The sequence below is a fragment of the Sphaeramia orbicularis genome, chromosome 15 (genome assembly GCF_902148855.1).
Source record: "Sphaeramia orbicularis chromosome 15, fSphaOr1.1, whole genome shotgun sequence".
Taxonomy (NCBI): Eukaryota; Metazoa; Chordata; class Actinopteri; order Kurtiformes; family Apogonidae; genus Sphaeramia; species Sphaeramia orbicularis.
Genome location: NC_043971.1, coordinates 15,074,775 through 15,088,408, shown reverse-complemented (window position 1 = coordinate 15,088,408; position 13,634 = coordinate 15,074,775).

Below are 13,634 nucleotides of genomic sequence, written 5' to 3'. Positions count from 1 at the left end.
TTTATAACGGATGCTGCTGCTAATTTTGGTAACAGGAATTTGTGATAAAATACACTGTGAAGAAGCCATTTTCAGTGGCAGAGTTGATGGAGTGAAAATGATGATTAAAGTAGTGATATTCACTGAAGTAAAAACAATAACATAAACACAAAATGTGTTTTTCTTTGGGATAAAAAGAGAAACCAAACTATTGCTCCATAAAGAAAGAATCACTTAGGTTTTTATACAAATACTACACAGACATTACAAGGATTTTAAAGGACAATTATTGAGGTGTTTCTATAGCAACATATTTTAACACCAAGAAAATTATGCTACTATAATGCTTTTAGTGTTTTTTTTTGTCATGTCATTAACTATATTTGGACATATTTCACATGAGCATGTTGTCACCTCAGAGTGACTTGTCACTCAGAAGCCTCAATTTTTAAACCTTAATTTAACCTCTCGATTTTAAACCTTAATATAAGTTAAAAACAAGTTATATACAATGTTCCCGCACTGTCGTATTGAACGAAGAAATTAGCTCTAGAGGCTGAAACTTTTTTTTAAATATGCAAGACTGTAAGCATATTTATTTTTGCTGTAAAGTCAAACATTTGAACATGGGATTCTATGTTGAGTGATTCTGTTTTGTCATCTCAAGTGGACAAAGAACTGCAGGTATTGACCCCTACAGTTGCAGAAAAAATTATTAGACCATCACAAGTCATCAGAAACAATGGTTATGCAATGAAGAACTAACTCCTGTGTGTATCATGTGACTAAAACAGACAGGAAAGAAAACATAGAATGTCTAAAAGCACTGTTTTTGTCAGTACAATGCCATAGCTATTGATGTAAGAACTGAAGTGATTTTGGTTATTGTCAAGAAAACATGGAAAATGGGTGGATATCCGCTCTTAAATTCAACTCTTATGACCTATTTTTGTTATCATTATATTCGTCCAAATAAATGTACCTTTAGTTGAACCAGGCATTAAAATGAACAAGAAATTGAAGAAAACAAGGGTGGTCTAATAATTTTTTCCATGACTGTACATGTTGGCTTCATGTTCCAGCCCTGGAAGTTAATGCTAGGAATGACCAAACAACAAAACCTCCTACGTGAAAAATGCACTTTTTAAATAGAAAATTAAAAGTATCTTGTTGTTTTCTTGCAGAATTCTATTTGTAGCAAGTAATATAGTCGAAAAACAATTTATTATATTTTGAGTTTTGTTCCCACATAATCTGCAAGATTTATTTTTTTTTTATTTATTTACTTTTCTCCAAAAAGTGCATTTTTCAGTTAAGAGGTTTTATTTTGCAGCCAGAGATGGACACACTGATAGCTCCCAAGAAGTGAATTCAGAACCTATGTTTAGGGCATAGGCTCCACCCACTCAGTGTTAGTCAAAATAAATGTCAAATAAACCTTTTTCCAACAGTATTTGGTGTCTTTTTACAGTAGATTCGAACTATTATTTATCTAGATCACAGGTGTCAAACATACGGCCCAGGGGCCAAATCTGGCCCACCAAAGGGTCCACTCCGGCCCCTGGGATAAATTTGTGAAATGCAAAAACTACACTGAAGATATTAACAATCAGTGGTGTCAAAATCATTTTAATTCAGGTTCCACATACAAACACATGCAGTCCAATTAGATTTCAAGTGGGTCAGATCAGTAAAATATTATCATGATAACCTATAAATAATGACAACCCCAACTTTTCTCTTTGTTTTTTTGGTGTAAAAAAGTAAAATTACATGAAAATGTTTACATTACCAAACTATACAGTCACAAAAAATTTTAATAATCTGAACAAATATGAACAAACGGAAATGTATTAAGAAAAGTAAATGCAGATTTACCAATATTCTGCCTGTTACTAAATGTTTTGTGCAATTGTAATGTATATGTGTAAATGATAAACTGATAAACCGAGGCAGAATATTGTTAAAATTGCACGTGTTTTTCTTAAAACGATTCAAGTTGTTCATGTTATTCAGATTTTTAAGAAAACTTTGTGGATGTAAACCTGATTATAATATAATTTTACTTTTTTCACTGGTATTATTTTACTGGTCCAGCCCACTGGAGATCACATTGGGGTGAATGTGGCCCCTGAACTAAAATGAGTTTGACACCCCTGGTCCAGATGTCATCTTTAGAACCACTTCTTTTTTTGTTTTTGTTTTTTTTTTAATATCTTTTTATTTCACACATGAGAATCCTCCAGATACAGTACAAACATTGTCATACTGGGTCTCACTTTTTACAATTCTCTTTTGTGCATTCTTCCCACCTCCCATCCCTAAAGAAATAAATCAACTAAACACACAAAAGTAACAGGCCAAAAATATACATGTCTAAAGAAAAAAAAAATTATAATAAAATCAAAATCAAATCAAATAATAATAATAATAATAATAATAATAATAATAATAATAAGGATAAGGATAATGATAATAATAATAAAAATAATAATAATCATCATCATCATCATCATCATCATCCTCACAATAACATTAATAAGGGTAACAACATAAGCATGAGCATAATTATGCGTGCTGTAACATAAATAGCAATAATAGGGCAGTATTCATGATCTACAAACTCAAACTTTCTCCATACCAGAAAGTAAAGGCAACCAAAATTCATTAAAGAGATGGCCCCGATTGTATTTATCCAAAGTCAGTTTCTCTAAAGGTAAAAAAAGAGGACAGTTGATCATGGAAGATCTTAAAAGATGGAGGGAACCACTTGGTTTTTAATTATGACTTATACAGGTGATTGACAGCACTCAAGACCAACCACTATCAAGACTCTAACAGGTACATGTGTACTGTCCTGACTCTACCTTTAAATTACATCACAGAAGCAACATGGAAGCTTCTTAAACTGTGATAATTTGGTTTCACTCGTATGTAGCTGGAGGAAATGGTGGTGCCTCATCCATCTTCATCTCAGTCTGTGGTTCTAATTAGGCCTCCTAAAATAAAACCTGCACATTCCCCTTAGCAGGCGGAATAAAATACACCACCAGGTAACCTTTAGAGCCTCTCGATGGAAGATTCACACATGCTCCTGCAGTTTTCGCTTGTGTTGGAGGCTGTTTCATGCTGGAAGCCAGGTGTTTTTGACTTTAGCTAACTATATGTAACTGCTAAGCTAACAAATGTCTCTGTTGGCTACATCCACGATGATAATACTCACAATACACTGGCTTCTATGTCGAAGATTTGGGATGGATTTTCACTTGCGAGTTCTTCAGTGTCTCTTATGTGTTATTTACTGTGTGCAACACTGTCAATACCAAATGTCACATTATATAACACATTATAGACCAGTGGTTCTTAACCTTGTTGGCGGTACTGAACCCCACCAGTTTCATATGCGCATTCACCGAACCCTTCTTTATTAAAAAATACAATATGATTTTTTTCAAATTCAAGACAAAGGCATATGTTTTACTGGTGCACAAAATGAACCGTGCATTAACCTTTTCACAAAGACATGACCTTTTTTAATACTACCACATTGAAATGGTTTTAATTTTTAACCTTATGTATTCCAATAATGAACTTATTGTATTTATGCTATTTATCATTTTTAACATTTTAACACACACCCACCACCTAATTTCCATCAGGCTACAGTAATAATGAATATTTACTGCAAATCAGTGTGACTTCTGCTGTTGTGTATATGTATGTGTAGGCCGTCAGGTCAACCCGGTTTTCGTTTCATCTCGCTCCGAACTTTCCGAACCACGCAATTTTGACATAAAAAAAGATAATTGCATGTAGTGTATCAAAAAAAAGTTCTCGTTATACTCCTTCAGTATTTTTGTGATCGTTGTTTTATTACGGCACTAGCTCAGCTTTAGCGTAATACGATTTCTCCATCCGCGACGGTGCATCGATCGTCACATGATTGTAACTGACCAGTGCGGTGACCGAAAAATGTAAACAAACGCTACACATGGCTGCCTCCGTGGTTAACAGGAAGTAGCAAAAGTCATAACAACGATGTGGAAAATACTCAAATAATTCATCGTCAGACGGGTGGAAGAGATTATAAACACTTCCGGATGTGTTGTAGTGCTATAAGCAACAACAATACACCGCGTATATTGGATGTCAATCAGAGAAAGTCTCCGAAGCCGTTTGTTTACATACATGGACCTTGCCCGACACGCACCCGACTAATGAGTCGAGTGTGTGTCTTGACCTCTGCCGAACCCCTGAGACTGACTCACCGAACCCCTAGGGTTCGATCGAACCCAGGTTAAGAACCACTGTTATAGACTGTATATAATTAGTGTATGTATGAACTATGATGTTGCCCATTGGTTTCTGATAGTGATGTGCAGATCGATACTGAAATATCGATATTTCCGATACCAGATCTTTACTTTTCTCTAGAATTGATTCACAAATCAAAATATCGATACTTTTGATACTTCGGTCATTTGGGGTAATGTATATGACAAGATTCAAGGTTTGAGTTGCATTTTAGTGACGTTAAGGGCACAAATTCAAGGTCTTTGTTATGGACTGAAAATATATCAGTTTAGGGTCAAATTTTCTCAGGAATCTGAATCTGAAATCATTTATGCAAAATCTTTTGTGGTTTTCAAAACACTGAGCCTTTAGCGGCACAAGGTCGAAAGTAAAAAAAAAAAAAAAAGAAATTTGGCCTATGCACTACTTGATTTAACCATTTAATTTCTGTCAAAAATCAAACATAATATGCTTTCTTCTCTTCATCTGTGAGCTTTGAATCCTCCCCGGGAGGCCGTCCTTCCTCCACCCCTGGATGGCTTTCGTCTTGGCATCTTAGCCCTATTCAGTCAGTCTGAAATTTTAAAAAAATATATCAATTAGGCATGACTCCATAACATGTGTGAGAGTTGTTTTATTAGTTTAACTATAAACTGATATATAGAAGCCTTCCTAAAGTGATTCTGGCTGGTTAAATTGGCTTCATCATTGACAGAGCAAGTCAAAATCTAACAAACTGGTGGGCAGTTTCAAAAACAAATATGAAAATTTGGTTGTAAAAAAAAAAACTTGATCTCACTTTAGGAAAGTAAATGGGCCTAAATAATATAAACTAATTGTAGCCCATGTAGGTGGGCATACTTGATTAAATTTTGGAGGCTAGATATTGAAAATTGGGTGAATGCAAGTTTTTTTTTTCACAATGGTAGGTATTTTCACAATAATGTCACAATAATGATACTCAAAGTTTCAGCCTTTCGTATCAGGAATACAGCGGAAAGTAGCTAAACTATTGGGATCTTGTCCAAATGATACGCGATTGGTGGGAACTACTTCTTCTTCCGCCTGGGTAAGTGTGTGCTTGCTGCTTCAAAGCGATGTAGCAGTGAGATACCTGGGAATGACGCCACTTCTGTACCAGCAGAAAGAGTCTTTTCAAAGGCAGGAGAGGTTCTGAGCAAAAAATGGAACAGACTAAAGGGGAAAACAGTAAATATGTTATTGTTCCTTAACAAAAACTTGTGAATGAGGGACAGTGTCGATGTTGGATGCTTTTGTTGAAGTGTTACATGTTCAGTATTTACATGTTTCATGTTAACACATTCATGTAACATGAATTAATATGCAAGTTTTCATTTTTAGAATAGTTCTTAATAATTACTCTCATGCCTTGTTTTCTTTATGAAGTTATGATTTGAAATACACATTTTTCTTTTAGATTTTCCAGACATTATATGTTTTTATACAGATTTCCTTTTGTTATTTGACAGGTGGAAAAAGAGTTCATTCTTTTTCCATCTGTCTGACAAATAAGAAAAGGAAATCTGTATAAGTTCTAGTAGACAGTATGAATCTAATTGGACTAGTAAGTGTATTTGTACAAAGTATCGGTATTGGATCGGTATACCGATACCGGCCTAAATTTTACACTGTATCGGATAGGGGTGTGTATTGGCAAAAATCTGACGATACGATACAAATCACAATACTAGGATCACAATATGATATATCACGATGTATCACGATACTGTTAAAAAGGCAATATTTTTTGATTAGTTTCATTTTTTTTAAAGATTATTTCTCAGAAAAACTTAAAGTGCAGCATTTGGATAAATAAAGTTTTAACAGGTGAGTTTTATCAGTACAAAAAATACAAAAATAAATAAATAAATACACAATGTTTTACAGACATTACAGTTAAAGATCCTTCTTAAATATTTGTATTCTATTGCGAAAAGAATGCATAGTGTTCATTCCCTGAATCATCCCAAAAACTAACATCTGTCTCTTTCAGACACTAAAAAGTCCTTTTAGGATGCTTGAAGTAACCGTTATCAATTTCAAAAAACTACATGTATGACCTGCAATATCACAATGCTATTTTTTTTGTAAACAAACAAATTAAATACCCATGTGAACGTAGACATAGAAGAGCACGATAAACAAAAAACAAAAATGAATCTCTGCTATGTCTGCATTTCAATAAACACTTTAAAATATCAATACAGTACTTTTTACTATTGATACAGTATCATGAAGTGAAATATCATGATATATTGCGGAACCAATATTTTCTTACACCCCTGGTATCGGATCATGAAAGGAAATCTGTGGTATTAAAAATCCCTAGTTTCTGAACTGAAGCCAGAAGTTTGTGATTTAAACATTGCTGCGTTGGCTGTTTGTGAGCCAGAAGTTACCATATTTGGACAAAATGGGTGGAACTAGCAGAGCCCCAAGGGATCAGAGGTCAGCTAACGTTAAGCGCTAACAGTAAACATCGTCAAGCACTGCGTAACAAGGTAATTTTAGAGACATGGTAGTGGAACCTATTAATCGACAGTAGGGTTGTCTGTCAGGAAAAAAAAAGTGTTTTATTAAATAAACTGAAACTCCGAAAGTCTGATTCAACAGGTGAGTGAGCTGACATCAACAAATCTATTTGACCTGAGATCTGATTAATAAAGGAAAAAATAAACATGGTCAAAAATAAATGATAAATATGTAAGTAAATAAAGTTATTCATAGTATTTTTAGATGGTTCAGTGTAACTTTATGGCTGCCCAGGCTAGTTGAGCATCATCTAGTGGCCATTGGTTGTATTGCAACTTTAAGATACTTCCACACTGGTTTCATTCCTTTACTTTTGGTGCCTAGAAAAATCCTATTAATTACACCTTTAACCTGACACAGACTAAATATCTTCAGAGAAGGTAATGGAAAAACTATTCAACCTGTCAATTTGTGACTAAATGAACATTGATAAGTGTTATCATCGTCTAATAGAAAAGAGCTGTTCTTTGCTGAAATGTGGACTCAAATGAATACAGACAGTATTTACTAAAATGACCCAAACTAACATGGACACTTGTATGAGTTAAATATAAAATGATGCGTTTGTGCCTCTCACAATTAGTCTGGATGTCTCTGTAGAGATTTAAATAACAACCAGGCCACTTCCATTTCTGTCCACAAAGAGTCAAGAGTTCCAGCGGCCTGCCAAGAACAACTCATCACGCTGTCTATTTGTAGATATTTGCTTTTATTAAAACCAGAACTGAAATTTGACATGCTTCTTTACATGCAAGAAACATTTCACGGGCTCATAGGCCAGAAACCTGTTCACAACTACTGAAATAATTCCACAATAGACGATCTGTTTCATCATTACTATGCGATTCATCCTGACATATCAAAGCCGATTCTTTTCATCTAAGTGTTCACAGGACAAAATGTGATTGGGAGTGAGGAGGATGCATTAGAATTGTTGGTTGCCAAAGACGTACAATGCATCATGATGAAGGAATAATGGGAGACGGTGACCAAGGACAGATCTGAAAGAGGAACAGACGAAACAAAGAGCAGGACAGAAGAGGAAGACGAAAATGACAGGAGGAGACAAAGGACAGACGAGGATAACACGGGGGATTTTTAAAAATAATTTTTAAACGGAGTAACAGCTACAGGAATAGCAGAGGATGAGTGACAGACTGATTGTTCTATTATGTGGCTGACTGGCCACAGCCCTCTAACATATGAACATGCATGTGTTGCGGCTTTCTTCAGGCGCTGCCGCTGATTATTTCTGTCCTATTAGTGACAGTCTCCTTCAGTCTTTTTCTTTCTGTCTGTACTTGGAGAGAATACACTTTGAAGCGGAATGGCTTTGTTTGTCTTTTCCTGGTACAACCCCTAGTTTGGGATTCACAGAGAATAAAAATCATATTTGGATGTAACATTCTGGCTGAATGATTTCATTTTACTTGCATTATTTTGCCTTTCAGCTGGTTGTGTGACACAAAGGTCAACAACTTGTGAGGATTTTCAACAGGAAAATGTTACAATAGAATAAAACACTTAGAATAAATTCATACTACCTTTCTAAATTGGATAGTTTTAACAATTTTTCATCTAGGAATGGGCTGTGTCCTTAATCTAGCCATTTCAACATTATTGAATGGCCTTAAACTGCTTAACACTGATATAGCAAAAAAAATCTTTTGAAGTATTTTTAATTCTTTAGAGGTTTTGCAAACGTGATCTCATCTTTCTGTTGTATGAAGCCATAGTTTCCTGCTTTTTCTATAGCACATAAAAGTGATGATTATTAAGCTATATATACAGATCTGTACAAAAAGTCTTCATCCACCTCAAGGTTTGTTGTTTTTGCAAGGTCGAAATGAACATACGGATACATGACAATACAAGAAGTGTGAGCACAGCCTTAAAAGACACACAGAAACGGAACTAAATGTGTTGTGATGGTTAAAGTCAGTATTTAGTGTGACCCCTAACCCCATGACAAGAAGCAGCACAAACAACTAGAAACATCTGACATGTGATAAACGAAACCTGGTATAAAATGTGAAAATTAATGCAATAAATCTCATATTGTCTGAACAAAAGGGTTAAAGACATGTTAAATGCAAAGGGAGGTCACACTGAATACAACCACTTTGGTTTATAGAAGCTGTTTTTTCCTTTTGTTGTACATACATCACATATATCCAGATTGGATCTTAATACAGAGACTAAGAAATCCATATGTGTGGTCATTAGAACTTTACTAAACCAACAGCAGTCACTTTTCCATTGACCCTCAAATTGCGCAAATATAACTTGCGCATAAAAATTTACCTAATGGAAAAACGACAATTTCGCCGAAAGTCTAATTTTTTGATTAAAAGGTTTTGTGCCATAAAGACATGGTTTTTCGGGCGTAGCGCAAATGGTATATCATGCAAAACTGCAATGGATAGACCTTTTTCGCAACTAGAGTCAGGGAAATTAAAAAACGAATGTTGATGTACGTTACAACAAGCAAAAAAGAAGAAGAAACATGTCGTGGTATATGCGGACACATCAGAAAACCCACTCATTTTTTAATCTAGTACGAGATAGAGGGGTAATATATAATAATAATGAATATATCTGTAAATCAACACCATATTTCCGTTCATCACCATGTTTATGGAATGACCTCTCGTGTCATCTCGCAATAACAAATAAACAAATCATCACATTTGTGGTTTAATGGAAAAACCAACATTACGCACTTCTGTTTTTTCGACATTTAGTAAATATCTGTAAAGTTTTGCGCGGATGTCCAATGAAAAAGTGACTAATGATATAAACATCATGCCATTGTGCTGCACCACATCATATTTTGACACTTTAAATAACAGAAAATCATTAACTAAAACTAAACTAGAAGCACTCGGAGAGCGCAGACCTCTGCCAAGGCTGATCAGTGGCCCCCCCCGGGGGCCCCCCCACGCCAAGGAGGTTATGTTTTTGCCAGGGTTTGTTTGTTTGTCTGTCTGTCTGTCTGTCTGTCTGTCTGTCTGTTTGTCTGTCCGTCAGTGTGCAACATAACTCAAAAAGTTATGGACAGATTTTGATGAAATTTTCAGGGTTTGTTGGAAATGGGCCCCCCCGTGGGCCCCCCACCCCCGATCACCACCAAAATTTAATCATTTCTTCCTTATCCCATTTCCAACAAACCCTGAAAATTTCATCAAAATCTGTCCATAACTTTTTGAGTTATGTTGCACACTAACGGACAGACAAACAAACAGACAGACAAACAAACAAACAAACAAACCCTGGCAAAAACATAACCTCCTTGGCGGAGGTAATAATGGTTTTATTTAAAGTACATACATTTGATAAGATATATAAAGTGGATTATATGAGGATAAGCAGAAAACTTCATGGCTTGTCTATGATGCCTGTTAAGATGTACGGAGGCTACATATGGATTATTGTTATTTTTCAACAGAGTCTCCCTCAAGGTCTACACACTTCTCCCAGTGATTCTGCAGCACTCAAATTCTCCCATACAGAAGATTTCATCGTAAAGGGCACAAAAAAATAGAAAAAGTGTCATTATTTCAATATTTTTTTCTTTCCAGGCAAATGCCTTTAACTGTCAAGCAGATTCTTACTGATGTGGTTTCCACATTAGTTCACGATGCTCCAGCTATGAAGAGAAATTAGAGAAAAGAACTTGAGGAAACTTTTAGAAACCTAAAAATAATAAAAGTTAAGGCTAGATTATCACAGGTGCAATGTAGAAGTAATGTATGAGCAACCAAGACTGAGGGAAATTTAAATATATTATTATTATTATTATTATTATTATTATTATTAACATTGTTATTATTATTGTTGTTGTTGTTGTACAATTGTTTCTGGAGCTAATTTGAACAATTTATTTCTACTATTACATGATGCAACACCATATATATCTGCTCATTACAATTAATAGAAAAATGTTCTGACACACTGGACTTTTTCTCTCATCATTCATTTTTCTTGACATATGGGACGATTTACATATGTACGTATTCATCCATCCATTTCCTGAGCTGCTTAGTCCTCATGAGGGTTGCAGGGGTCCTGGAGCGTATCCCTGCCACTAAAACTGATTTTAATGATTAACAAAATAACCCGTTTTCATCACAAACTCCGTGTTTTATTTATATAAAAGCATGTTGTATTACCTTTGAGTCGAACCTTCATCGGAAACGGAATTAAAGCTGTACTGTAAGTGTGTGCTTAAAGCTGCAGGAGCTGAAATCGGGAGGGAAAAGCATCTTTGCTGCTTTCTCTCAGTCTAAATATAAAGATGTTGTGGAAAAGAAAAGCCACTTTTCTAAGCTTTCATGTCAAACTCTGCAGCACAGCGGTTGAGTCGTGTCTGACTAAATCTTAACATCTATTGGATGTTACAGCTGTCAATCACATCTTCAACTCCCTAAAACACTAAATTCTCGTTTCCAGACCATCTGAATTACAATATATTGAAAAGAAACAATGGATTTTTTGGCAAACGGCAAAAGTAAATTACAAAATTACACCACTAGTTATAGAAATATGAATGAAAACACCTCCAGAACCAGCAGGTTTGCACTTTTAAAGACATGTATCTAGGTGTTTGTATCTGCTGTATGAACCATAATATTCCAGATTTCATTAAAAAACAACTTCTTTGATCTAACTACACAGGAGAAGAGAAGCCACTTTTCCAAGCTTTCATGTCAAACTCGACAGTACAGCGGCTGAGTCATGTCTGACTAAATCTTAACATCTATTGGTTGTTACAGCTGTCAATCACATCTTCAACTCCCTAAAACGCTAAATTCTTGTTTCCAGACCACTCGAATAACAATATATTGAAAAGAAATAATGGATTTTTTGGCAAACGGCAAAAGTAAATTACAAAATTACACCACTAGTTATTGAAATATGAATAAAATGGCAGGAAAACACCTCCAGAACCAGCAGGTTTGCACTTTTAAAGACATGTATCTTGGTGTTTGTATCTGCTGCATGAACCATAATATTCCAGATTTCATTAAAAAACAACTTCCTCTAACGAGCTACACAGGAAAAGAGAAACCACTTTTCCAAGCTTTCATGTCAAACTCGACAATACAGCGACTGAGTCGTGTCTGACTAAATCTTAACATCTATTGGTTGTTACAGCTGTCAATCACATATTCAACTCCCTCAAACACTAAATTCTTGTTTCCAGACCATATGAATTACATTATATTGAAAAGAAACAATTGGATTTTTTGGCAAACGGCATACGTAAATTACAAAATTACACCACTAGTTATTGAAATATGAATGAAATGGCAGGAAAACACCTCCAGAACAAGCAGACTTGCAGGTTTAAAGACATGTATCTTGGTGTTTGCGTCTGCTACATGAACTGTAATATTAGATTTCATTAAAAAACCACTTCTGCTAACTAACTACACAGGAAAAGAGAAGCCACTTTTCCAAGCTTTCACGTCAAACTCTACAGCACAGCGGTTGAGTCATGTCTGACTAAATCTTAACATCTTTTGGTTGTTACAGCTGTCAATCACATATTCAACTCCCTGAAATGCTAAATTCTTGTTTCCAGACCACTCGAATAACAATACATTGAACAGAAACAATGGACTTTTTTGCCAAATGACAAATTTGCACCACTGGTTATTACACAGGTGTCAAACATGCGGCCCGGGGGCCAAATCAGGCCCACTAAAGTTTCCAACCCGGCCCGCAGGATGAATTTGTGAAAAATTGCAAAAAATTACATGGAAGATATTAACAATCAATGGCATCAAAATCATTTTAATTCAGGTTCCACATACAGATACATACAGTCCCATTAGATTTTAAGTGGGTCAGACCAGTAAAATATTATCATAACCTATAAATAATGACAACCCCAAATTTTCTCTTTGTTTTTTGGTGTAAAAAAGTAAAATTACATGAAAATGTTTACATTATCAAACTATACATTTACAAAAAATGTGAATAACCTAAACAAATATGAACAAATGGAAATGTCTTCAGAAAAGTAAATGCAATTTTACCAATATTCTGCCTGTTGCTAAATGTTTTGTGCGATTGTAATGCACATGTGTAAATGATAAACTGATAAACCGAGTCATAATATTGGTAAAATTGTACTTGTTTTTCTTAAGACAATTCAAGTTCCAACCCAGTCTCATATCAAAATGTGAAATAGCTACGTTCATCCAAAGTGCAAAATGTATCAGTTTCACAATTAGGGCCTGAAAATTGTAAAATGTTCCTGTTGTTTTATCCCATTCTTTTCCACTGGTCTGCAGACGGGTCACGTGACCTCTTGCAGCTAGGCTTCTCAAAATAAGTCACTCCTTTCATTCTCAGTGGAAAATGTAGCATTTCAAGATAGTTTGGACATAAAAAAGTATTTTGGTGATATTTGCAAGCGGTCTCGTGACTCGTCTGCAGGCCAATGGAAAAGAATGGGATAAAAAAACATGAAAATTTTACAATTTTCAGGCCCTAATTGTGAAACTGATACATTTTGCACTGTGGATAAACGTAGCTATTTCACATTTTGATATGAGACTGGGTTACAAGTTCATGTTATTCAGATTTTTAAGGAAACTTTGTAGCTCTTAACCTGATCATAATAGAATTTTACTTTTTTCAATGTTATTATTTTACTGGTCCGGCCCACTTGAGATCAAATTGGTCTGAATGTGGCCCCTGAAGTAAGATGAGTTTGACACCCCTGGGTTATTAAAACGGCAAGAAAACACCTCCAGAACAATCAGATTTGCAGGTTTACAGACACGTATCTTGGCGTT